The sequence below is a fragment of the Neofelis nebulosa genome, chromosome 18, assembly GCF_028018385.1.
Source record: "Neofelis nebulosa isolate mNeoNeb1 chromosome 18, mNeoNeb1.pri, whole genome shotgun sequence".
NCBI classification, from domain to species: Eukaryota; Metazoa; Chordata; class Mammalia; order Carnivora; family Felidae; genus Neofelis; species Neofelis nebulosa.
This window is the reverse complement of record NC_080799.1, coordinates 30,920,315-30,945,484: the sequence shown is the minus strand read 5'-3', so window position 1 is coordinate 30,945,484 and position 25,170 is coordinate 30,920,315. Positions and strand designations below refer to the sequence as shown.

At 45.5% G+C, this 25,170-nt stretch overlaps 1 long non-coding RNA gene across 2 annotated transcripts in view; it reads right to left on the bottom strand.

Annotated features, from left to right (window-relative positions):
• The window catches only part of LOC131501559 (uncharacterized), a 231,149-nt gene that overhangs the window by 75,353 nt on the left and 130,626 nt on the right, over positions 1-25,170 (bottom strand). For both annotated transcript variants that reach the window (XR_009256831.1, XR_009256832.1), the window contains one exon: positions 2,775-2,878. This is a non-coding gene — a long non-coding RNA (uncharacterized LOC131501559). The remainder of the gene's footprint in view (positions 1-2,774; positions 2,879-25,170) is intronic.

Here is a 25,170-nt window from a genome sequence, read left to right as displayed (position 1 = left end):
CCCCGGTTCTTTTTAGCTCATCACCATATTTATTTGCTGCTCAGCACTCTCTCCATTGACAACCATCTGGCGCATTTACTGGTTCGTTGGACATCGTATTCCCACTAGTCAGTGGGTATCCTGACAGCAGGGACTTTGTCTACTCATGCGCAATTGTACTCCCAGTGCCTGGCACAGTGCTTGGCACATAGTACACCCTTCACAACTATATATTTGGGTTTTGGAGAGAGAGAGAGAGAGAGAGAGAGAGAGAGAGAGAGCGCGAGAGAGCGCAGTGGAAGGGCAGCGAGATAGAGATATGGAGAGAGAGAATCTCAAATAGGTTCCATGTCCAGTGCGGAGCCTGACACAGGACTCAATCTCATGACTGTGAGGTCATGACCTGAGCCAAAATTACGAGTGGGAGGCTCAAATGACTAAGCCACCCAGGCACCCCAAACTCTTAACAACTATTAATTGGCTCAATGAATGAAGGTGGCCATGTGCAGGGCAGTATAAGAGCTTAGGGGAGGACACAAATAATTCTCCGGGGAGGATGGAGCTTTCAACGGAGATGTGTTGTGAACTAGGTTCAAAACATTGACAGGAGTTTTCTAGATCAACAAAGGCAGAAAAGCATGAGCAGGCTGAAGGGTAGAGGACTGAAAAATTGGGAGGTAAAATGCATCACAGCCACAAAGAACTACTGAACAGGAGCAAATGCACAGTCACTTCCAGAGAGTGAAATTTCCAGCTAATTCCAAGCACAATCACCACCTCATTCATAGGGTGATGGAGGCAAGATGGTCGGAATAACCCCAAATCACAATCAAAACAAAAGGAGAGTCAACTCTCCAATATCTGAGAGTAGGTGATCCTTACTTAAAACATGACAGAGTCCCGGGACTGCCCAATGGGGCTTACGTAGTGGCAAGTGATGAGCCATATTTACTGGTCCCATGGTGTTGGGAAGCAAGGAGTCCATTATGTTGCTGAGCCTTATGGAAGGATAAGCCTTATGGAAGGATGTTCTGTAAACAGAGCATCTGTGATCCAGGCTGGGTTCTGCCCCCCTGCCCCCTGGGAACCAGCCGTTAGTCCTTACTTAGCTCTTGCCTACATAGCAAGTCCCAGTGGAGGCATGAGCAGGTCTTGAGTCCTGCCTCCTTGTTAATCTGGTTAATCTGCAAACTGGCTGGTCAATCTTAGATAAATAAATGTTGGACACAAGGCTGGGGAGTGGCAAGAACTCAATGGTGCAGAGGCTGCACCATTCTGGCACATTTGGTATGCCAGAAGAAGTATATAACATTCTATCCTTATATCTGTGGGAGGACGTTAGGCAAGGGGGTGACCTAGATATGATACGAATAGGGTTCCTCTGGCCACAGTGCAGAACTCGGATTGGAAAAACAAACAAACAAAGAAATACAAAAGCAGGTGACCTGAGAAATGAAGCATGGGAAGAAAGACTAGACTTTTGAGGCATATTTAGGAAGTAGAAATAAGGATTTGGGTGATCATTAGATGAGATGAGTAGACACGAAGAAGGAATCTGGGGGTAACACTCAGTAAGTTTATGTCACAGGGCAAATCTAGCGATTAATCAAAATAGGTAGCATCATCAAAAGAATATGTGGATTCAGCAAACTTTCAGTAGACTTTCTCGTTTTCACATTTTTAAAAATGTTTAATTTTGAGACAGACAGAGTGTGAGCAGGGGAGGGGCAGAGAGAGAGGGAGCAAGAGAATCTGACATAGGTTCTGTGCTGTCAGTGCAGAGCCTCGTGTGGGGTTTGGTCCCACAAACCATGAGATCATGACCCCAGCCGAGATCAAAAGTCAGACGCTTAACCAACTGAGACACCCAAGTGCCCCTCAGTTTTCACATTTCTTCTTGGACTTTCATCACTGCAAGGACTTTCTACACTACAAGGATTTCTGGTGGTGGATTGCATTATTTATCCACAATGATCTGCTGGTATTTTATCATTATTTTTTTAATATTTGTTTTTGAGAGAGAGAAAGAGTGGAAGTGGGGGAACAGCAGAGCGAGGGAGAGAGAGAATTCAAAGCAGCCTCTGCACCATCAGTGCAAAGCCTGACATGGGGCTTGAACCCACGAACTGCGAGACCATGACCTGAGCCGAAGTTGGATGCGCAACTGACTGAGTCATTCAGGTGCCCCTATCCACAATTATTTGTATCCTGCTCTCTCTTGCCATGCTTCCCACAAGGTAGAGTATCATCGCCACCCTGTTGTCCTTAGGCTTGGTGGCCTGTGTTTTGATCAATAGAATGTGAGCAGATGTGACACTCCAAAGGGAGTAGCTATCTCCAAAGGGAGGTATAAACACGCTCCTGTGGTTTGGTCTTGAGCTTTGCCCACCATGAGAATCACATGCCCCAGAGGTGGCTGTTCCCTGAGAAGACATGTGGAATAAGGCCAGGTCAGGACAGCTCAGGAGAATCCTGGGTAACCTGCAGCTCTGATGTAATATAAGCTGAACACTCACACCTCTGGGATGTGGGGTTGTTTGTTGCTGCAGGAAAAGGTGACCATGAAATTTCCAAAGTCTCAGTGACCACTAGCAAGTGATTTACCGTTTCTGGCTCCTAATTCTCTCACTGGTGAAGTTGTGCTAGATAAATCCAAACTCTTTCCTAGTTCAAAATTGTTTTGTTTTGGTTTTTAAGACTGTGTCACTGCTCCCGATTATAGCACTGTTTGTGGGTTCAAGAATTTCCACTCCCTCCTTCCAATCATGTAGGTTAATTAGGCAACATCAACTTACCAAACTCCAGACTGGCAGTTAATGATGCCAAATTAGCACAAGATCAGACCAAAAAGGCCTGGGATAGTTTAAGCTGCTGCAGCAAAACTTCTATTCTGAAGACCCTGAGTTAAAAAAAAAAAAAAATCTATAGAGCACAAACCTGCCGCATTCAGCTGCTTCGGTTATTTATACGAGCATTTCCCGATTCAAATTGCATACTCAAATCAAATTTCCCTGGTTTATGCCTTCTTCAGCAATTACTTAAAGGCAGTTTACCTCTCTCTGGAGGAACATAGCAGAAAGGCCTATAGTCAAAATCTCGTTGACTCAGGGAGAGATAAACGAACTTCAGGCCTAGCACTGCACAAGTCACTTTGCCCACGGAAGTGAGTACTGATGGGCCTCCTGGCTGTTTTTCAGCCTCATTGATGGGAAGGCATTTTCTAAGGAGGAGAATGAGGTCCATGGAAATTGAAGGAAAGGGGTAAACATTGAGGGGGAAGGGGGAAGAAGGGACCACCTTCTCTTCATGGAATTCCTTGAGTGGGGGTAAGCAGGCTACAGCCTAAGCCTGTTCCACTCCAATGGGATTGACAGAAATCAAATGCGGAGAGGGAGACAGGGATCATTTCTGCACCAGAAAGGTTCTGGGTCCTTGAAAATACACCCCAAGCAAGATGAACCCTGTTGCAAAACTATGCAATGTGCAAAATTTATCTTCATTGGACTGTCAACTTGTCCTAAATTCACTTTTCATCATTTGGAACGATTCCCTCATCCTTCACCAAAGAGGCATCATTTGTTCATTTACTGCAGCGAGGGCTCTCATTGGTTGGGCCTGGACCACCTGCTAATCCTCAGACCAGTAACGATGGCCCAGACAATGCAGAGTTCTGACTGGTCAGGTCTGTGTCATGTGTCCATTAACTCATTTCTCTGGTCACTAATTCTGTCTTATATTTCCTTCTCCATTCAGTTGTTCAGCTAGCTGGATCTTACCTTGATTTGCCTGCCTGATATCTATTGCCTTTTCTTTCAGTAATAGCATTCTGGATTTATTTAGGGAAATAGTTCCCCATGGTTCCCACTACATACTGTAGAGGTGAAGACGCCCTCTTTTTCTATTTTTCCACGCTAGAGTTAGATACAGAACACAGATCTGACCCATCAGAAGATCACATTGTCTGGCTTACGGCAATTGGTTTGAAGATGGACATGTGGCCCAAGCACAACCAATGGGCGGGGGGGTGGGAGGGGGTGGGGGGGTGGGGAGGGGTATCTCCCTGGAACCTCTGCTGAAATTACCAAGAAAAAAGAAAGGCAATTCTGATAGCTTACTGAGACTAAGTGAATCTAGACAGGAAACATAAGCATAGATGAAATATTTCTAGTTAGAAAAAAACGTAGTGGAATCAATAGTCAGAGCTGTGACGTTAGTCTGGAATCTACCACTTACTAGGGTAGAAAACCTTGGCAATGAACATGTCTCCTCATCTGAAAAATGAGGTTGACGATGACCGGTCTTGGGCGTAATAGTCCATGAATATGCCATACCCGCTCCCCCACCCAAGCGGCTGGAAGTAAAGAACGTTGAGATAGATGGTGGAGTTGCAAGACCCAAGTTCCCCAGACCTCTGAGTCACTGTTCAAGAAGTAACGAAGAGCCACCAGAACCACATCTGACTGTGATGTGAAAGAGACACCCATCTTTGTTGTATTAAACCAGAAATGTGGGGTTTATTTTACTGCAGCACAGTGGAGCCTAGCCTGACTAACATAGTAATCATCGATTCAGTGATTCACACATAGCTGCAAAGCCTATGATATGAAACCGTTTTGCCAAGATGTGACTTTGAATGGTGTCTTCTGAGGCACATAGAAGGTAACAGCAAAAGCAAATGCTATTGCTGTTGCCCAACATCTATTTCCCAAACATTTCAGTGGCTTGTGGGAATGGGAATATTTGAAATTGGGACTGTTCCTAAAGTCCCAGTAAGTATTGGGGTTATGAAATCCCAATGTGTCACCAGGGAAAGATAAGGGCCAAGATATCAACCATAGGAAGGGGCCAATCTGGACACACCATCCAAGTTAAATGGCATACTGAAGTAGGCAGGCAGAGGTAAGTCACATTAAAAAACTATAAGCACCTAGAAAGAAAAGATAAATGAAGTAACTTGGATGGTAATATCCACCGTAATAGAGAAAATATAGGCATAGTGATTGAAATCATGAGCTTTGGAATTAGCAACAAGAATTAAATGCCAAGATTTAATGCAGTGGGGTTTGAATTCCATTTCTGTTCCTTGACTACTTGAACAAGTCGCTTTATCTCTTAGCCCGAATTTTCTCATCTGAAATATGAGGATTAAGAGAGTCCCCACCTAATGGTTTGCAATAAGGATGAAATTTAACGATCCATGTAAAGTGCTTAGTACACAGTAAGAACTCAATAAATTATCATAATGATATTATTGGCATTGTACAGTAATGAGTGGACAAAGAATGATATCTAGAGGAGACGAAGGAATTAAAGGAGAAGGATTATGGTATGGTAGTTGGGGTGGGAACCAAGGGCAACAACCAATGAACAAAGAAAGGGGCAGAGAGGAAACGGTAGACACAAGAGGATACACAAGAAAAGAGGCAAAGAGCTGGCATCGCAGAAGCAAGACTGAAATCCCCAGCAGAGGGGAGGAAGCAGGAATGAGAGAGAATGTACCAGAAAGAAAAAAGAAACAAAGAAAGTGAAAACGGGCTTTACGCCAGTAGTGTGCAAACCCCAGAAAAAGGAGGAGTGATCCAAGAAGAGGGAAAGAATAGAGACAGCGATAAGAGGGAGAAAGAAAACACAGGATGTCAAGGCAGGAGGGCTGAGAGTTCAAAGGAAGCCTTGAAGGATTAAATAAAAACACAGAAATGTAAGAGAAGCACAGCTTAGACTAGAAACAGGTGATAGAAATAGCTTTACAACACAGAATGGGAGGAAAAAAACCAAGAGTGACTACACAGGTATCTGAATTCCAAAAAAGTTTCAGGTTCCAGAAATTTTTTGCATTCACTTTGGCACAAATTCATTTGGCAGCAAAAGTGGACTTGAGCTGACATAGGGTTATTTATATCCTTTATTTATCCCACATCCCACTTAGCATGAACATTCAAATATTTCACTGCAGTAATGAGCTGATCATGAAGTGTTATCGCAGACACTGTTGGCGTGTGTGTGTGTGCGCTTTATGTGGGGGGGGGGGTGTATGGTATATACATCACATTATGAGTCTAATTTCCATAGCATTCCAAATTCCAAAACACACACAGCCTCAAAGGTTTCAGATCGGGGTTTGTGGGCTTATACTGGAAAATACAAGACTGGATGTGAAAAAAGAAACTTGTATCTGATAACGAAGCTGATGAAAACTACCATTTCTTGAGTGTTTGCAACATACCAAAGGCTGGATATGCACTATCACATTTAATCTCCACAATATATCAGGTCCCATCTTATCTTTCATTTGTATACATGGTAAGGGAGACTCAGAGAACGGACTTGCCAAAAGTTTCAACACTACTGGAAAAAAGAAGAAATGGGGATTTGAACCCAGCTGTGTGACTTCAGAACTTGCCCATTTAACCTCCCCCCATTAACTGTAAGAATGGAATTAAGCGTTTCTTGAGCCCTCACCATAAAAGAGCCATTCCTAGATGTGATCTTGCATAATTTTTTATCATAACTCAGTAAAGATCTATCATTATTCTCCATCAAAGGAACTAAGTAACTTATCCAAAGTCTCACAGTTAACTGATCTGATACCAAATCTGTTATTCTCTCCATTCATTGTGACAATATAAAAACGAGCTTGTGACAGTCTTGTTCAAAGGAACAGACAGAATAAAGCTGGGGAATCGCTGTCTTTGGAATAAAGATTCTCCAGGATGAAGTCATGGTGCCCAGGCATGGTTGTGGAGCAGAGAGAACTTTGGTCCCCATAATCTCCATCTGCAACTCCCATCCCTTTAAAAAAATTTTTTTTAATGTTTATTTATTTTCAAGAGACAGTAAGAGAAAGAGTGTGAGTGGAGGAGGGACAGACAGAGAGGGAGACACAGAATCCAAAGCAGGCTCCAGGCTCTGAACTGTCAGCACAGAACCCGACGTGGGGCTTGAACTCACCAACTATGAGATCGTGACCTGAGCCAAAGTCAGACACAACCAAATGAGCCACCCAGACGCCCGTTGATATGGACAATTGGCATTTTCTTACTTTGTAGAAATGTAACTCTAGTTCAAATCTTCCCTCTAACTCAACTCTTAAGATCATCCTTTATAGAAACCCTGAAATTAGATAGCAGAAATACAAGTGCTAAAAAGCATATCCTAACACTGGACAAACATTTCCCAGCAGGGTAAAATATATAATAAAAAAAAAATGAGGGGATAAAACAGATGATGGTAAGATAATGTAAATTCAACAGGAAATGAAGAGCGAATTCTGTGGAAATTCTATCAACTGTGATAATGAGAGAGAATCTGCAAACGCTCTTCATGGTTTTACAAAACTCGGTAAGGCTCAGATCAACAACAGGTGATACAAAACCCAAAGATCTGGGTCTTTTTGTGGCCTCCATGATGCCAGAGTTTGATCTTGAACAGTCACTCTAACCTTTCTGAATTTGATCAAATGCCCTGTTTCCTGCAGCAAAGCAATTCTTAGCTATATTGTATACTTGTGTGTGTGAGTGTGTTCTCATGTGTGTGCACACACAACACACAAGAGGAAACATTGTCAACTTTTATATTTTGTTAATGTTTCCAATCAGGCAATGTGTGGAACATTTTGAACATGATTTTGAGAGCATGTTTATCTGTCTGAACACTCCAAAACAGTACATTTGCTTCATGCTCTAAAAATAGCAGCATCCACTTCCTTCTGGACATGTTTGCCAAGGCAAAATATTTTGTCTGTGAAGCTATGCCAGTTCCAATGTTCTGAATGTTTCTTTTGGTTTCAACAATTTGGCAACAGTGTCTTTAGAGAGCCTGATGGGGATATCAGTCAGGATAAGCTAGTTGAGGCTATGATAACAAACATGCCCAGATCTCACTCACTTAAAACAACCAAAGTTTAATTTCTTGCTCAAAATCCACCCCATGGTTTGGTTGGGGAGGCTCTGCTATCTTAATAAATTTGGAGTAGGCTGACAGAGCGGCCACCATCTTCAACATTGTCAAGTTGCCATGCCAGGGAAGAGGTAAGATCCCCGGAGGGTCTTGGACCAAATACTTCTGCTGGAAGTGGCAAACATTACTTCCACACATCACTCATTGGTCAGGATGACGTAGCAGGTGTCACCCGGCCACAAGAGGCCAGGAAAAGTATTCCAGCTATGTGTGCGACAGTGGAGAGAAACAGAAATTTCTGTTGACCGGTAGTAATGACTACCACTTTCTGAACCAATGTGACCTGAACGCCAGAGCAACCAAGCCTTGTCCGAGGCAGGCGAACAATTCAAAAGGGTGGTCTGAGACAAACAAGCAAGACAAAACAAAACCCAAGCCACGCTGTTTCCAAAGCATATTTTGTAACTTCACTGTACTTTGAGGTATAATTTGCAACTTACATTACATATTCTATTCTACTTTATACAATCAGGTCGTGTGCAAGAATAGATTGCATAGTATTGTTCTTCACTTTTTCCTAACAAGGAAAAACCCCACGTAACTTGTTTTTGCAAAACAATTTTTAGGGAAAGATGAAAAATATAGAATTTTTTAAATTTGCATCTTGATATTGCATATTTTTAAGGCTGCATTTAGGGGGAAAAAAGAAAGTAGTCTGAGAAAGGAACTTATATCCGACACCTGAAGAATTACAGGAATAGGCGAGGCAGGAAAAGAGGGAAGACACAGGAAAAAGGAGGGCTAAAAGGTGTCTGAAAGGCAACTTTACCAGTAACTGGATTCTCTCAAACTACAATGGGCAGGGATGGACTTGGGAATAGATTTACTTTACATATAGTTGGTAAATCCAGACTCAGAAGTGGAAAAAAAAGTCACTTTCTATATTCTATAGCTATGCATTGACACTAGTCGATGTCCCTCAGGTTCTGAGCCCCTATCCCTGTCAGCTGGCAAGAAGGTTAGCCTCTGCTACTCAAGGCTGATACTGAGAAACTAATTTCAGGTTGCAGGGGGTACTAAAGTGTCTCCCCAAACAATAACCCACTTGCCTGCTGCCCAGGTCCCATCTGCTTCAGTCTCCGCAGCACCTTCGGTTCTAAGGGTTCTGTGGTTCACAGATTCCATGCAGGGAGTGAGGATTCTTAGAAGTCTAAGGGCACTCAGTCTCCCTGAGGTCTTGTCACCTCCCAGGAATACTCTAGAAGGGCAGGGTTCAGGGCCTGCTGTTCACTAAACCTGGAGATCCCTCCCCTCCCAGTCTCTAGGAGTCTCTCCTTCCCACCCCACTGCTTCTCCACATACCCCTCTCATTCTGGGACACGCAGCAGCAATGGACTCAACTTCTATAAAAAGAAGAAACCCCAGTGCTTTTAGACTGCTTCTGCTTATTATGATGGACAAAAACCCTGAATAATGAGATGACAGAGTATATTGGGGAAAGCAACACTGAGGGGGAGGAAACAGAAAGAAAAAGACCCTGAGGTGGGTGTGGAGACCATGTGACTCTAATGGAGTGAGTGAAGGAGAGAACAGTGGAAGGCAAGACCCAATTAGTGACTGAGTCCAGATTATGCAAAACCAAAAAATTCTCACTAATAATGACTACCATTTATGCAGTGCTAACCAACTACACACTGGGGCAGTTCTAACTTCTCAGAAGATCTCTACAGAGTGGCATTATTAACTCCACTTCACAGGTAAGGAAAGTGAGTCAGAACAGAATGATTAATTGCCCAACCAAGTGGCAAAACCACTGAAACTCAGGCAGGGGCCTCTAGGATATTAAACACTACACCCTACTGCCTGTCAAAGCAAAACGTCATAAAAAGGAAGAAAAGTCAAGAGAATAAGAAGACAAGCCACAGGTTGGGGGAAAATATTTGTAACACACATATCTCATAAAAAGGTAGTGTCCAAAATATACAAAGAACTCCTAAGACTCAACAAGAATCAGACAAAATGATTTAAAAATGGGCTGAAGACCTGAACAGACATCTCACCAAAGAAAACATATAGATAGTAAATAAACACAGGAAAATCCATTCCACATCATGTTGTAAATGAAAAAAAAATAATGAGATACCACTTCAAACCTATTAACACGGCCAAAATTCAAAACAATGCCAACACTAAATGCTGGCGAGGATATCATGCAATAGTAACTCCCACTCTTCGCTGGCAAGAACGCACAATGGTACAGCACTTTGCAAGACAGACTGGCATTTTCTTACAAAACCAAACACACTCTTACCATATGATCCAGCAATCGTACTCTTTGGTATTTACTCAAAGAAGTTGAAAACTTATGTCCACACAAGAACCTGCAATAAATGTTTACAGTAGCTTTATAAATAATTGCCAAATCTTGGAAATAACCAACATGACCTTTAGTAGGTGAATGGATAAATAAACTGTGGTACATCCAGACAATGGAGTATTATTCAATGTTAAAAGGAAATGAGCTATCAAGTCATGAAAACACAAGGAGGGATCTTAAATGCACTTTTACTAAATGAAAAAAGCCAATCTGAAAAGGCAACCTTCTTTAGGATTCCAACTATATGACATTCTGGAAAAGGCAAAATTATGGAGACAGTAAAAGGCAAGTAAAAAACGGTAAAAGTGGTTGCCAGAAGTTGGGGGAGGAAAGGATGAATCGGTAAAGCACAGAGGATTTTTAGGGTGGTGAAACTATTGTGTAGGATACTCTAATGGCAATACATGTCCCTGCACGTTTGTCAAAACGCATAGAATTTACAGACCTGAGAGTGAACTCTGATGCAAACTATGGACTTTGGGTGATAATGAGGTGTTGATATAGGTTTATCAATTATAATAAACGTCCCACTCCAGTGCGGAATTTTGATAGTAGAGAATTCTGTGCATGTTTGGGGCAGGGTGTATGTGGGGAAACTCTGTATCTTCTGCAAACCTAAAACTGCCCTAAAAAAATCTATTTCAAATAATCATTGGGGCGCCTGGAGATGGCTGTCAGTTAAGTGTCCGACTTTGGCTCAGGCCATGATCTCACGGTTCATGAGTTCAAACCCCCTGTGGGGCTCTGTGCTGACAGCTCAGAGCCTGGAGCCTGCTTCAGATTCTGTGTCTCCTTTTCTCTCTGCCCCTGCCCTGCTCACACTTTGTCTCTGCTAATCATTAAAGGCTGGGAGTGCGAGGTGGGGACCAAGCTCCTTGGAGGCAGGAGAAAAAAGTAGAATATAGGGAGATGGGTGCAGATTGATTTTTTAAAAAACACTTCTGTGTTAGGGATCCATGCATTTGATTTAGTTATCAAATATTCATTGGGTAGCCATACCATGTACTGTGATAGGCAGTGGTCATAAATCAGTACAGAAGTTACATGAACTTATATTCCACTCCCTTTGAGCATGTGTCATATTCAAATCTTTCAGAAAGAGATTCTCATCGGGCTAATTAATCATAATCCTATATAGAGGCAGGAGGCTCACATGAGGCCACCTTGTTGGCTGCCTTTAACTCAGGTGCCAGCTTCTGCCCAGTCACCTGTGGTTATGACACCAAATATGGCACCTCAACAAGGGACTCAGTGGGGGCTACAGATACAGAGACATTTAGGGCCTTAGAGACACCATTCCAGAAAAAAACTACCGTCTTAAAACTCAGTCTCTGTAACTCTACCCATATTTCTATTTGACAGGAGCTCAAGGAGAAGCATTAAGTTTGAGGGGGGGGGGGGAAACACAGACAAACACATAGTTATACAGAATTGGAGAAGCCAACCCCGCAATTAGATTTGAGCTCTTTTACATCCAAGACAAGGCTCTGTTAGTGCCAGTTATGGGAGATGCATTCCGGCCCAATCTCCAGCTTTCAGTACCATCTGCTCCCTTTGTGTGAAAAATTGTGATTTTGTGCAAGGAAAAAATATAAACAGATTTCTAAAAGGTTCCATTAATAAAAGAAACTAAAACGCAAAAGAAAAATTCATCTGATCCCCCCTGGTTCTGATTTATTAGGTGTCAGTGAACCAACAGGGCTCTTGGATGCCTGTGGGGGGCAGGGTGATACTATTGAAATTGCTGCCCTGCCCCCCCATGCTCCCAGAAGGACCATTTTGCTGGACAGCAGGATTGAATGGCTAGTGTTTCTGGCTTAAAAAAAAAGAATAGTACTCGTTACTCTTCAGCTAGCGGAATGGGGTTTGGTTTTGACCAGCTAAGACCCGTAACAATTTATGTAGCTAACAGTTCCCCAGTATAACTGTAATTCTTCCTTTCCATCTGTTGCTGCTTGATTATTTTATTATTGTCCATGATGCCATCGTTTTTGCTGTGGTTCATTTGGCATGAACTAACTCCATTCGCTCTACCACGTGTGGCTTATACAACATCACTGGAAAAACAGCTTGGAGAGCTTGACTGATGGATGTTCCTGAGTATGAATCATGAAATCTGATTTTTAGCAGCTGGTTCATCTTTTCCTTGTGTTGCTGTCCCCTTTCCAAGAGTAATGCAGGGCCTTCCCTAAGCCTTGAGCATAGGGAAGAAAAGTCTAGAGGTCCCATGATCCTTTTAGTTAAGTTCTCATGAGCTTGGAGACATGAGAAGTGACCCTGGTTTATATCTCGATGGCTTGAGCCTTGATAGGAGAAGATTAACTGATGCTGGTCTCAGAGGCTCTGAGTATAAGTAGAACTGCTGTGGGGGCCTGATGGCCAAGTTCAGTGTAAGTCTGGGCAGAGGGATGTTCTCCTTATTGCAGCAGAGGGGCCCAACTCCAGCACACTGCAGGGACAATGGCACATTTGTACAAGAACCCCAGGGGCCCAGCACCCAGCAGCATGGTGAGGGCCCAGACTTGTCACAGAAGGCCCCAGCAGAAAGTTGGTGCCCTCAGTGGGCCTGCTGGAGGTACATTTCAAGAAGAGACTTGGATGAAAGAACCTGAATGGGACTGTTTCTCATACACATGAGACATCCCTGGGGGACTCGGGGGAGGCCCAGCAGGAGGAAGCAAAGGCAGCATGCCTGTATCACCTGGATGTTTATCTTGAAATCACCTTATCTGTGCCAATAAGCTGGCGAGGACTGAGACATGTGGCTTACTGAAGGTAATGTGGGTTATTCATAGTGACCAACCATGTCAGTTAAAGAGAGTAGAGCTTAAGAAATAATACACAGGAGACTTGTTCCACCATGTTGCTCAGTCCCTTTTCTGCCAGGGCAGCCCTCCTAAGGTGCTTTGGGTTATCATAACCCTGTATTTAAATTTTAATTATAACAAAAATTGTCTCCTGTCCAGGAAGGATGTGTGAAAAATCAATCATAAACATTTGCCAACTCACTGCTGAAAAGCTATCTGCTCCAAGAATAGACTCTGGCTCAATCTTGGAAAAAGAAGGTGGGAAAATTTTACTCCAAGACCTCACACCAGGCTGACTGGCAGAGCTAAGCAGACTCTGAATCACCCAGCCTGCTTTTAGCATTCACCAGCTACTACCAGCCAGGGCCCTTTGACTCCTGGGTTCGACAGAGCAAATCTTGTGGCTGATAATCATGGTACGAGCCATGCATGACTGGACCCCTCCAAATGCCAACACTGTCCGAAAGGTCTCTCTTCAGGACTGGGGATGGCATCACTTTTGACAACCCAAAGGCAATGTACAAAGGTTCGACATTAAGGAAACTAAATTCCTCAGGCTGAGAAAATCAGCCAGATGCCAACTAGTAGGTGGGAAGCATAAGTTCTCACCACCCGAGAAGCATTAAATTAAGGTTGAGAGGCTGAACTTGGAAAGCCAGCCAAAGCACCATCCCAGGAGGCTGAATTGGGAAATCAATTAGGGGGGAAGGAGAGGAATGGAGACCTGCCACATCTTAGCTGCAGCAGGGAGAGAGGGCGGTTTGACTGACGGTGCTATATTGGTACTATGTAGCATATGTGTGTCTCCACCTCTGTTTTAACTTCATGGAGAGAAAGTGCTAGAGAAGAAAGAGAGACCTTGACAAAGCAGAAGGAAAAATAACTGTCCATAAGAAAACTTCAGAGGAATTAGGGAATTCTAAATGGCAGTCTGGCCAGCAACAAATGGCATGTCCTTGTTCAGGCAGGGCTGTGGCTCTGTACGGACTGACCTGCACTCTTATGACATTTCCTCAGTGTCCAATTGCCAGACTTTAGGGTCAGATGACACCAAGGGGCATTGACTGTGGAGCGGAGAGGGAATGATCATGCTATTTGGACATCACCTTCAGAGTCTCTTTAGATCTTTGTTTGTAACAGCTGAGTCAACACGCCTTAAATAGTGGGAATAAGTTGGACTACAGGAATTCTCCTGGACTCTAAGAAACTGGAGATGTCTTATGGCTATGCTGAACAGCCAGGGTCCCTCAAGACCTTGCTGTGCCCCTTCTGAGCAAAGCCTCAGGCTGGTCCTGCACGTGATTGCCACTCCATGTCATATGACACGAAGCCTCAGTCACATCTGATGGGACCAGGAATTAGCACCTGGGCAAATATAGCCCTTTGTAAAATGGAACAAGGGAGACAAGGAGCAGCCAAGGTGGCCCTTCTGCTGTATTCTGGAGAGTGGCTAATTGGTAGAGGCTGCTGTGGGGCACTGTCCAGATCTCTCCTTCAAGATGGAGTCTCTCATTCCCTCAGCTGCTGGGAGGGATGCTAGCTAATGGATCCCAGCTGACTCACTCTCTGGGAATATCCCTCAGTGGAAGGGAGCCACCTCGCCCAAAGTCATGCCCTGCCACGCCCACCCCAAGGTTACCCCACAGCCAGCAATGGGTCAGTGTTCAGGTATAAAGACTCAACTTGCTTGCCTGAAGGGAACAACTGTGAACACTTATCCCAGCTCCAGAGTGTGCCATCAGATCAGCTGAGGCCTTTGTTGAGACTGCATGATGGCTCAACTTCTCTGTCTAGTCCTATTGTCCTCATTCCTCCATGGTGCTAACCCTAAACACTCTCCTGAAAAAAATCTCTGCAAGGCAAGCCTTCATCTGAGACCTGTTTCCAGGGAACCAGATTTTAGATGCTGCCCAATATTATTTTCTGTCTTAGGAAGGTTGACTTCAAATTAGATAGAGGGTAGATAGATACATAGATAGATAGATGATAGATGGATAGATAGGGATATAGATTATAGATACATGATAGATAGATAGATAGATAGATAGATAGATAGATAGATAGATAAAGAGCGGGGATGAGGTAGAAGGAACGAGGCACACAGAGAAGGCAGAAAACACAAGGCCACATGGCCATAGAAGACACAAAGTAATAAAAGCCGGGAACATGCAGAAGCCACAAGAGGGAGGAAAAGAAAGGTTAGTGGAGGTATTAGGAGAAACTCCATCATAAAAATAGCACAACTCCATGAGGGTGCATTATCCATTCCTAAAAGGGTGACTACTGGAGCTTTTCTTTCCTTTAAAAAATTTTTTTAAATGGAGTAAGGCACACATAACATAAAATTTACCATATTGCCCTTTTAAAATGTTTTAATGCTTTTTTATTTTTGAGAGAGAGAGAGAGAGAGAGAGAGAGAGAGAAAGAGAGAGATACAGAGCATGTGGGGGGAGGGGCAGAGAGAGAGAGAGAGAGAGAGACAGAATCCAAAGCAGGTTCCAGGCTCTGAGCTGTCAGCACAGAGCCTGACATGAGGCTCAAACCCACAGGGCGTGAGATCATGACCTGAGCCAAAGTTGGACACTTAACTGACTGAGCCACCCAGGCGCCCTATCTTACCGATTTTTAAAAGTAAGCTCTACACCCAACATGGGGTTTGAACTCACTACCCCGAGATCAAGAGTTGCATGCTCTACAGAGTAAGCCAGCCAGGCGCCCCTCCCCCCACCTTGCCGATTTTTAAGTGTACAGACCATTCTATGGAGTTTTGAGTTTCCTGACTCCATGAAGCACAACATCTGGAGGGAATCTCTGCCTCTGAAAGGCTCCAACCCAATGCACAAGAGGTAAGAGCAGAAGACAAAGAGGACTAAGGACACATCCTTATTCTGCAACTTTCTGTCAGTGGGACTTTGGGCAACTTAATCAGACCCGATGAGTCTCCATGCTTCGTCTGTACAGGGGGGTTGGGGTTTGCACGATGACACGGTGACTGGGAGACTTGGCCACACAGGTCAGGCTCTGGCGCATACAGGCATGGGACCCAGCAAATTTCTTCCCCTTCCTGAGCCTTGGTTCCCCCAACTGTAAAAGGGGGAAACTACAGTGCTTCCTTGTAACATTGCGTGAGGATCGGATGATGTAATCCTTGCATTCCCAACCCTGCAATTCTTAATAATCGGGAACCGCTTTATTACTGAGCCCTTTTAACTCTGGTTAAAATAGCCAGAGGTGAATTAGGAAATTTGTGTGGGTTTTTAAAAGCATTTCTCCAGTGGGAAGGAATAAAGCCAACACTTAAAGCTCTAGGTAGCAGGAAAGAATTTCAGATAAAACACCGCCCTCCACGTGTTAAAAAGCTGCCGTGGCACAAATCAAGGTCTGCTCTCCCACTGATCATCCTGTTCGGCGGCCATGGCTGGAGGCCAAGTCCAGGATTTACACGGAAGCTTCCTCCCAAGCGTCCTGGCAGGGATTCCTCCCAACCCCAGATTTTGGAGCAATAAATAAGGCTCAGAGGCAAGGACCTGGTAGGGGCAGCTGTCTGGCAGAGTGGGGAGAGCAGGAGGGGGCGCAGTGGGGGTCCAAGCCCGCATCTCTGCTTCCTGTTGTAACCAACAGAATCAAATGTGCCAGAAGACGCCCTGCGTGTCCAGTCTTTCGCCCTCCAACACCTGCTGCCTCACCTGGCTTCTCATCTTTCTGCCTCCCTGGCCCTTCACGGCTTCATACATAAACACGGATGATCACGTCACCAGCGTATCACCCCTGCCATCCCACGTCACCACGTGCGATGGCACAACACCAACCAGCCAGTCTGTCCATATCCACCACTCTCTCTCCTCTCTTCCTCTTTTTCTGTTTCTCCCTCTCCCCGCCTGTCACTCCCTGTCTCTATGTCCACCAGTCTCCCACCCCCTTGCTGTGTACCTCTCTGTCTTGCACCTCTAGCTCAGTGGCTCGGTTCTCTCTGTAGCTCTGTCTCCTTCTCTTTATTTCGTGCTCTTTCTATTTACCTGTCTCTGTCTCTCTTAGATCAGGAAAGACGACAGGTATGTGCTGGGGTCTGGCAAATCCTCGTGCTTGAGGGCCTTGCATCACATGCAGGGCCGACTCGGCCACCTGGTTTCTGGGCTAGAAAGTGCAGAGCAAGGCAAAGGCCACTTCCGGATCTGGTCTTCTGAGGGGCTCAACCCCCCCAGGCCAGTCTGTTCTAGAAAGGGCCACCTTCCCTCTGCCTTCACTGTCAGGATGGCAATGCGAGAATCGAATAGTCCGCGGAGGCCTCTGATGCTTGAATGCCTTGGGTCTGTCCGCCCGGCCAGGACGGCAAAGGTAGAGGCAGAGCCCTGCCCCCTTGGGATCCTGCTGGGGCTTCCCAGCTGGCTTCTGTCCCTGACCTAGGCTGCCATTTCTCCAAAGGCACTAAGAGCTACGGAAAGAGAGAATTTGATTTACACGCAGACCTAGGAGTCAGGGGTCTGGAGTTCTCTCGCTGTTCCACTCTGTGACCTGGTGCAAGTCCACTGACCTCTCTTGAACTCTTATCTGTAAGCTGAGGCTCCGCAGCAAATGTCTGAAACACGGCTGTGGGAGAATCACGGCCAGCCGAGGCCCAGCTCTACCAACAGCTGATAATGAACCAGGATGCCTCTGTACGGCCATGGGCACTGTTAGCGCATTGAGAGAAGTACCTTAGCGGGTGAAGGGGCTCTCCCGAGCTCCCAAGACCACCCCCTTTCACTCTTGCTCCTCCTCTTTCCAATCCCTCCAAATTAGAAGCCAAAGTATTCCTATGTGGCCCAGCCAGGGGTCTTCCCCACTTTTCATGCGGATCCGGTGCTGTCTGTGCTTTCCAGGTTGTTAGAAAAAAACAATCTGCAGCTTAAGGCGCGGAGTCTATACTCGGTAGTTTGTTGTAGCAGCCAGAGCTGGCTGAGACAGAGCGGTCTAACTCTGACCCCATAGGCTCTGAGTAGAAACGATGTGTATAGCATGTTTATGTTTATGTACTTAATTGCTTCAAGGCAGTCGTGGGAGTGGGGAGCAGCCGTGAGCTTGACTTTCACTGACAATGTCACATGAACAAGAATTCAGCCTTTGTTGTTTTGAATAACTGACATCGATGGTTGCTTATTCCAGGAGCATGACTCATCCTGAAAAATCAGCATTTAATGGTGACAACAACATATAAACATTTTATTTCTTTCATGATATGTACTCTGGTTGTTCAGAAGTTTGGTATGGTTTGGGTGGTATTTTTTTTTTGGCATTCTTCTTTGTGTGAGGTTACATTTATTCAGTTCTTACTATGTAACAGATGCTGTGGTTTCTATACATGATCTCAGTGAATCTTCTATGGGAAATCCTTCCTCCTTCCCTCTCTCCCTTGCTTCCTCCCTTCCTCCCTTCATTCCTCCCTTCGTTCCTTCGTTCCTTCCTCCCTTCCTTCCTTCTCTCCTTCATTAAATACGTATTGAGTGCCAACCAGAAGCCAAGCATGGAGAATCCAGTGGTGAAGGACAGAGACATAGATGGCTCTTACCTCATGAAACTTAATCTATTGCGGGGTAGGGCAATGGGGTGGGTTTAACCAAATAATAATAAACAAGTACCCATGTAAATCACAATTGGACCTCTGGGAAAAGGAAAACCCTTCTCCGAATGTGTCTTTCTGCTCCTAGGTCACAAGGGTCTCTAACCCAAACTCAGGGTGGGAGCATCATGTTGGGGAAAGCTTCCCCAAGACATTTTCTGAAGTCCGAAGAATTATGTAAGCTAAGTGTAGGCTAACAGCATTACTGCTCCATTTTACTGTTGAGAAAACTAATTTTCTTACAGTGATAGCTTGTAAGTGGCAGGACCAATATTAAACCAAGCTCTAGGGGCGCCCAGGTGGCTCAGCCAGTTGAGTGTCCAGCTTCAGCTCAGGTCATGATTTGAATGCTCCTGAGTTCAAGCCCTGCATGGGGCTTGCTGCTATCAGTGTGGAGCCCACTTCAGATCCTACCCCCACCCCCATCTCTGCCCCTACCCCATTCACACTCTCTCTCAAAAATAAATCAACTTTAAAAAAAAAGTTCTAACTCCAAAGCCAATTCCCAATTCCCTTAATCACCATACTATAGATGTAACTTCGTATTCAGTCTAACAGGAGTAGTTCAGTATATAAAAGAATTACTCAGATTTTCAACCACCTTCCTTGCCAGAGGGTACATAAGTCTCAATATTTTCAGTAAAACTGGAATTCTTTTGGGTTTTTGGTGTTTCCCAAATCACCCAGCTACGTGAGTATGTAGATGTATTTTAAATGTTTGAGTAAATATATTTGGGGTGGAGTCAAATGCACCATTTGCCAAGTCACTTAGAAAGGAAATGAAGGGTAAAGAACTCAAGGTACAATCAGTTAAGCCAACAATAAAAATAGCAGTTAGAACCCATTTTTGAGCCACAATCAACACCCCACACACACACACACACACCCTCCACATCTCTTCAAAACAGATAAGTTAATTCCCAGCTCTTTTCAATTTATATTGTCTATTCTCCAAAGTTCTACAGCACAGCATATCAGTATGGATAATTATACCATGCTTATAAAGCATTTTGTACATAAAAAAAAATGCTGTTGGAGGAATAGGACAGTTGCTAGCAAAAATAAGGAGGCAGAAATTGTAGGATGGAAGAAAAGGAAGAAAACTGAAAATCAAGATTCCTCCCCAACACACATGCCTCGCTAACCTCAGGCTTTCTGGACTCTGATTGAGGTAATGTGCACTCTCATTAAAGAATGGAAAGGAGAGGAGGGCCTGGGCAGCTCAGTCAGTTGAGTGTCCAACTCTTGATTCTGGCTCAGGTCATGATCCCAGTGTGTGGAATTGAACCCTGTGTCAGACTCCACATTGAGAGTGGAGCCTGCTTGGGATTCATTCATTCATTCATTCTCTCTCCCTCTCTCTCTCTTTCTCTCTCTCCCTCCCTCCCTTTCCCCCCTCTCTCTGTCCCTCTCCTCTACTCACACTCTCTAAAATTATTTTTTTAACTTAAAAATGTGAAGGAAAAGGAGGAAGAGGAAGAGGAGAAGGAGGAAGAGGAGGAGAAGGAGGAAGAGGAGGAGAAGGAGGAAGAGGAGGAGAAGGAGGAAGAGGAGGAGAAGGAGGAAGAGGAGGAGAAGGAGGAGGAGAGGAGGGAGGAGGAGGAGAGGGAGGAGGAGGAGAGGGAGGAGGAGGAGAGGGAGGAAGAAGAAGAGAGGGAAGAGGAGAGGGAGGAGTTGGAGGGGAAGAGGAGGAGGAGAGGGAGGAGTGGGAAGGGGAGGAGGAGAGGGAGGAGTGGGAGGGAAGGAGGAAAGGGAGGAGGAGAGGGGGGAAGAAGAGGGGGAGGAGGAGGAGGGAAGAGGAGAGGGAGGAGGAGGGGGAGAGGGAGGAGGAGGAGGGGGAGGGGGGAGGGGAGGAGGGGGGAGGGGAGGAGGGGGAGGAGGAGGAGGGGGAGGGGGGAGGGGAGGAGGGGGAGGGGGAGGGGGAGGGGAGGAGGGGGAGGGGGGAGGGGGAGGAGGGGGAGGGGAGGAGGGGGAGGAGCAGGAGGGGGAGGAGGGGGAGGGAGGAGGGGGAGGGGAGGAGGTGAAGGGGAGAGGGGGAGGGGAGGAGGCGGAGGGGAGAGGGGGAAGGGGGAGGGGGAGAGGGGAGGAGGAGGGGAGAGGGAGGAGGGAAAAAGGGAGGGGGAGAGGGAGGAGGGGGAGAGGGAGGAGGGGGAGAGGGAGGAGGGGGAGGGGTGTAGGGGGAGGGGGAGGAGAAGGGGGAGGAGAAGGAGGAGGAGAAGGGGAGGAGGGGTGAAGGAAACAGGAGGGGGAAGGGGAGGGGGAGGGAGAGGAAAAGGAAGAAGAGGAGGAGGGGGAGGAAGAGGGAGGGGGAAGAGGAGGAAGAGGGGGAGGAGGATGAAGAGAGGGAGGGAGGAGAAAGGGGGGGAGGAGAAAGAGGGGGGAGGAGAAAAGAGGGGGGAGGAGGAGAAAGAGGGGGGAGGAGGAGAAAGAGGGGGGAGGAGGAGAAAGAGGGGGGAGGAGGAGAAAGAGGGGGGAGGAGGAGAAAGAGGGGGGAGGAGGAGAAAGAGGGGGGAGAGGAGAAAGAGGGGGGAGGAGGAGAAAGAGGGGGGAGGAGGAGAAAGAGGGGGATGAGAGGGAGTAGGAGGAGGCAATATCCCACAAAAATCAAAAACTGAGAGCATAGCCATTTTCCAGTTTGGGGGGGGAGGTGGCAGTCTTTAGTTACAAGTAACCGAAATGACATAAGCAGACAAGGAATTTACTAGAAGAAGTGTTCCTGGTAGAAGAAATCATTCATTGTTATTTCCTAAGTGCCCTTCCCCAACTAGACTGAACTGCACCCATGGAATCTTGTGACTGTGTCTTTCTGCTCCTAGGTCACATGCCCTCTCCTTGTCTGTTCCCTAATATTGAAAGAAAGCATCTGCAGAAGGGGTTCCAAAGGAACCCTTTCAGCTTCTGAAGTAGGAGGGCGGGGCTTGTGGTTATTTCCCCACAGTGACTGCATCAAATAGAGACATGAGAGTTCCCCAAAAGGGAGATGGGGTTTTGTTAAGGAAGGGTAATAGAAAACAGAAGGAAGAAGGAAAGAGAGAGAGAGAAAAACAAAGAGAGAAAGGGAGATAAAGGGAGGGGAAAGAAAGGGAGAGAGAAAGAAAAAGGGAGAAAGAGGAAAAAGGGAGAGTGAAAGGGAGCAAGAGAAACAAAGAAAAAGAAAGAGGAAGAGAAGGAAGGAAGGAAGGAAGGAAGGAAGGAAAGGAAAGGAAAGGAAAGGAAAGGAAAAGGAAAGGAAAGGAAAGGAAAGAAAGGAAAGGAAAGGAAAGGAAAGGAAAGGAAAGAAAAGAAAGAAAAAAGGCCCTACTTTCAGTTGCCGCTACTTTTACAGATGGGGGCTCAGGGCAGTTCAGCAATCTACCTGCAGACCAGAATCCAACCCCATGTCCACTGGGTTCTAAATCCGGGCTCTTCCCACTGTCCCACACTGACATTCACACAATGTGCCCCTCAGTAGCTCTTGATCTGTTGATCTCTTTCTCCAAAAATCAAGTGTAAATACAGGACAATGGTTTGGTGGACGAAGAACCTAATGTAAGGTTGGCGTGAGGAGAGTAGGACAATCCACGCCTCCCTCAACCTAAACGTTGGGCCTCCAGGAAGCCCACATCCAAACCATCCTGTGCTAAACTAATCATTCTGCCTTTCTCCTTTTCCCACCGGCTCACGTCACAAATCCTAGGAAGTCCTCTCCCACCGGTGCAGCATGACGTTTTATGTGCCAGAGCACAGAAGCATCTTGAATGGGTTAGAGGGGAGCAGGCACTTAAGACTGGGGAGTGTGAATGGACCCTGCCTTTCAAGAGGGCAGTGGCAAGCCTGTGTGGAGAGTGTTAGCCTCTCTCCCTCTCTCACCCCACCATTCCAGGAATCTATTCTCAGGAAACCATGAATCACTCAATGTTCAGAACAGAGTTGTTTATGAGACTAAAAATTTAAAACAGCCTAAATGTTAGAGAGATATAAGGAAATGGTTAGTAACTGTAGCTAAGTCTTATGGATGCTTTATTCTGAATATGATTGCTGATCCGTTTTTGGTGACCAGGCAAATGCACCTTACAAACCTCCAGCCAAAGGGAGCTTAATTGACCAAGAGCCGGAGTGCTGCCATGGGAAAGCTAGCACTATGTTGTGTGGAGGCCACCGGTCCCAAGGGCTGCATTTAACCAAAGACTGGAGCAGCAGGATACCGAGACAGGCCCATCCTGGGGCACATGAGGCTTCTCTGGGAGCCAACATTGGCTCAAGAATTCCCTGACGGCCTTGGGAATCTTCCTTGGACTGCATGACAGTCTAGGATGCTTCCATCCAACCTTCCGTCTCTCTCTCCTTCTCTGGGGGTCAGACTTGCGCTGTGGCCTGAAGGCTCCCCTCTCTCTGACTCCTCTTGTTTCTTCTATGTGCAAGTCTGCTAATGAAATCTTTCATCCTGTCTAGGCGCCTGCTCCTTGGAGGACTTGAATGAACACAAGAGAGGCCAGAAGTAGCCTGAGCAGTAAGATGGGGATTTGAGACTGTCTCACCTGCTGCCTGGCAGGTGATAAAGATGCCCTCCTTGTTGGTAGATGAGCCACAAAGTGGTGGCTGAACTGCTGAGCATTTCACTGATGGTGACCTGGGAAAATGTCCCAGGGGAAGGAAGTGCTGATAAATGGGGCCAGCAATGTTTACAAGTCAGCAGAGTTGGCTGGTTACTAAGAAGTTGTACTGATGTCCTGCAGAAGAATAATGAGAGACTGAGGCTGTTAACAAATAGTTCATGGCAAAGTGTGAGACCCAGGGAGCTTCTGTGGTAGCTGATGAAAGGGGATTTTGTCTTCTACAAGGGAAGAGAAGACACAGCTGAGCAGCGGACATATGACCTGACTGTTACAGAGTTGCAGACCTCCAGAGATGTTTGAGTGCTGGGTCCAGGGTAGGTCTGTCATGTGGAAGTTAGGGACCTGGTTGGGAAAAGCTAGGATCATGAAAGATGGGACAGAGACAGCTGGATAGATTCCCATGAGGTTATGGAGGATATGGATTCTACAAGCACCCCTGGACTCTGTGGGTTTGCAGGGTGGCCCGCCCTTCCCTAGGAAGAGCTCCGCTACGCTGGAGAACACTGCAGAAGCTTCTCCCTGAAGAGGCAACATGTACTCCTGCTCAGGAGATGCTCCCACTTCCTGTCCTGGATGCCAGGACAGTAATAACTAGGGCTAAATCCCAGGATATATGCTGGGCTTGATGAAGGAGGAAAGAGACTATATACCTAAAGAATTTAAAGAATTATCCAGAACATGTGGCCATGTTGCTTCCCACAGGCTGCCCCCAGCCAGTGCCTGAGCTTGTCAGGGTTGACAAATCAGGCTTATTTCCTAGAAGACCTTGGATTCCTACGATCAATAAGGATATAGAAATGAGTAGTGCTAGACAGGGAGATAGAGAAATAGGTATGATGTGAGCTCAATTTCCTAGAAAGTACATTCCACACTTAATATGTACAGACACACACAAAGGACAGAAATCCAAGAGAAATGAGCACCTATCCACCAAAAGACATCTTCAAGAATGTTTGTTCTTTATTCATTCATGATAGCTAACAGCTGGAAACAACTCAGAAGTTCATCAGTGGATAAATAAATTGTGGTATCACTTAAAATGGAATATTACACAGCAGTAACAAAGAATATAGCTAGCTATACAGTATAACATATAGTTACAGGTCCATAGATGGATCTCACATAAATGGATCTCACATTTATTCTTTCTGAATAAAAGAAGCTAGACCTTTAGGGATTTTCCATAGGAGTCATTTATATTAAGTTCAAAATCATGGAATCTATGGTGAGAGGACCCAGAATAATGGAACCATGGGGCCAAGGAGGCAGGGAGGTAAGCATTGCCTGGAAAAGGTCAAGAAGGGCAGGGAGTTTCTGGAAATGTGGTTTATCTTGATCTAGGGGGTGGCTACACAGAGAAATAAGTAAAAATTCACTATATGTTGGATGCTTAAAATTTATGTACTTCCCCACTTACAGCAATGGACAGATCATCTAAATAGAAAATCAACAAGGAAACAACGGCTTTGAATGACACACTGGACCAGATGGACTTAACAGATATATTCAGAACATTTCATCCTACAGCAGCAGAATATACATTCTTCTCCAGTGCACATGGAACATTCTCTAGAATAGATCACATACTGGGTCACAAATCATCCCTTCATGAGTACAAAAAGATCAAGATCATACCATGCATATTTTCAGACCGCAATGCTATGAAATTTGAAATCAACCACAAGAAAAAATCTGGAAAGACAGCAAACACTTGGAAACTAAAGAACGTCCTACTCAAGAATGAATGGGCTAACCTAGAAGTTAAAGAGAAAATTAAAAAGTACATGGAAGACAATGAAAATGGTAACACCACAGCCCAAAACCTCTGGGACGCAACGAAGGCAGTCATAAGACGCAGGCATATAGGAATCCAGACTTTCGTAAAGAAGGAAGAAAGGTCTCAGATACACAACCTAACCT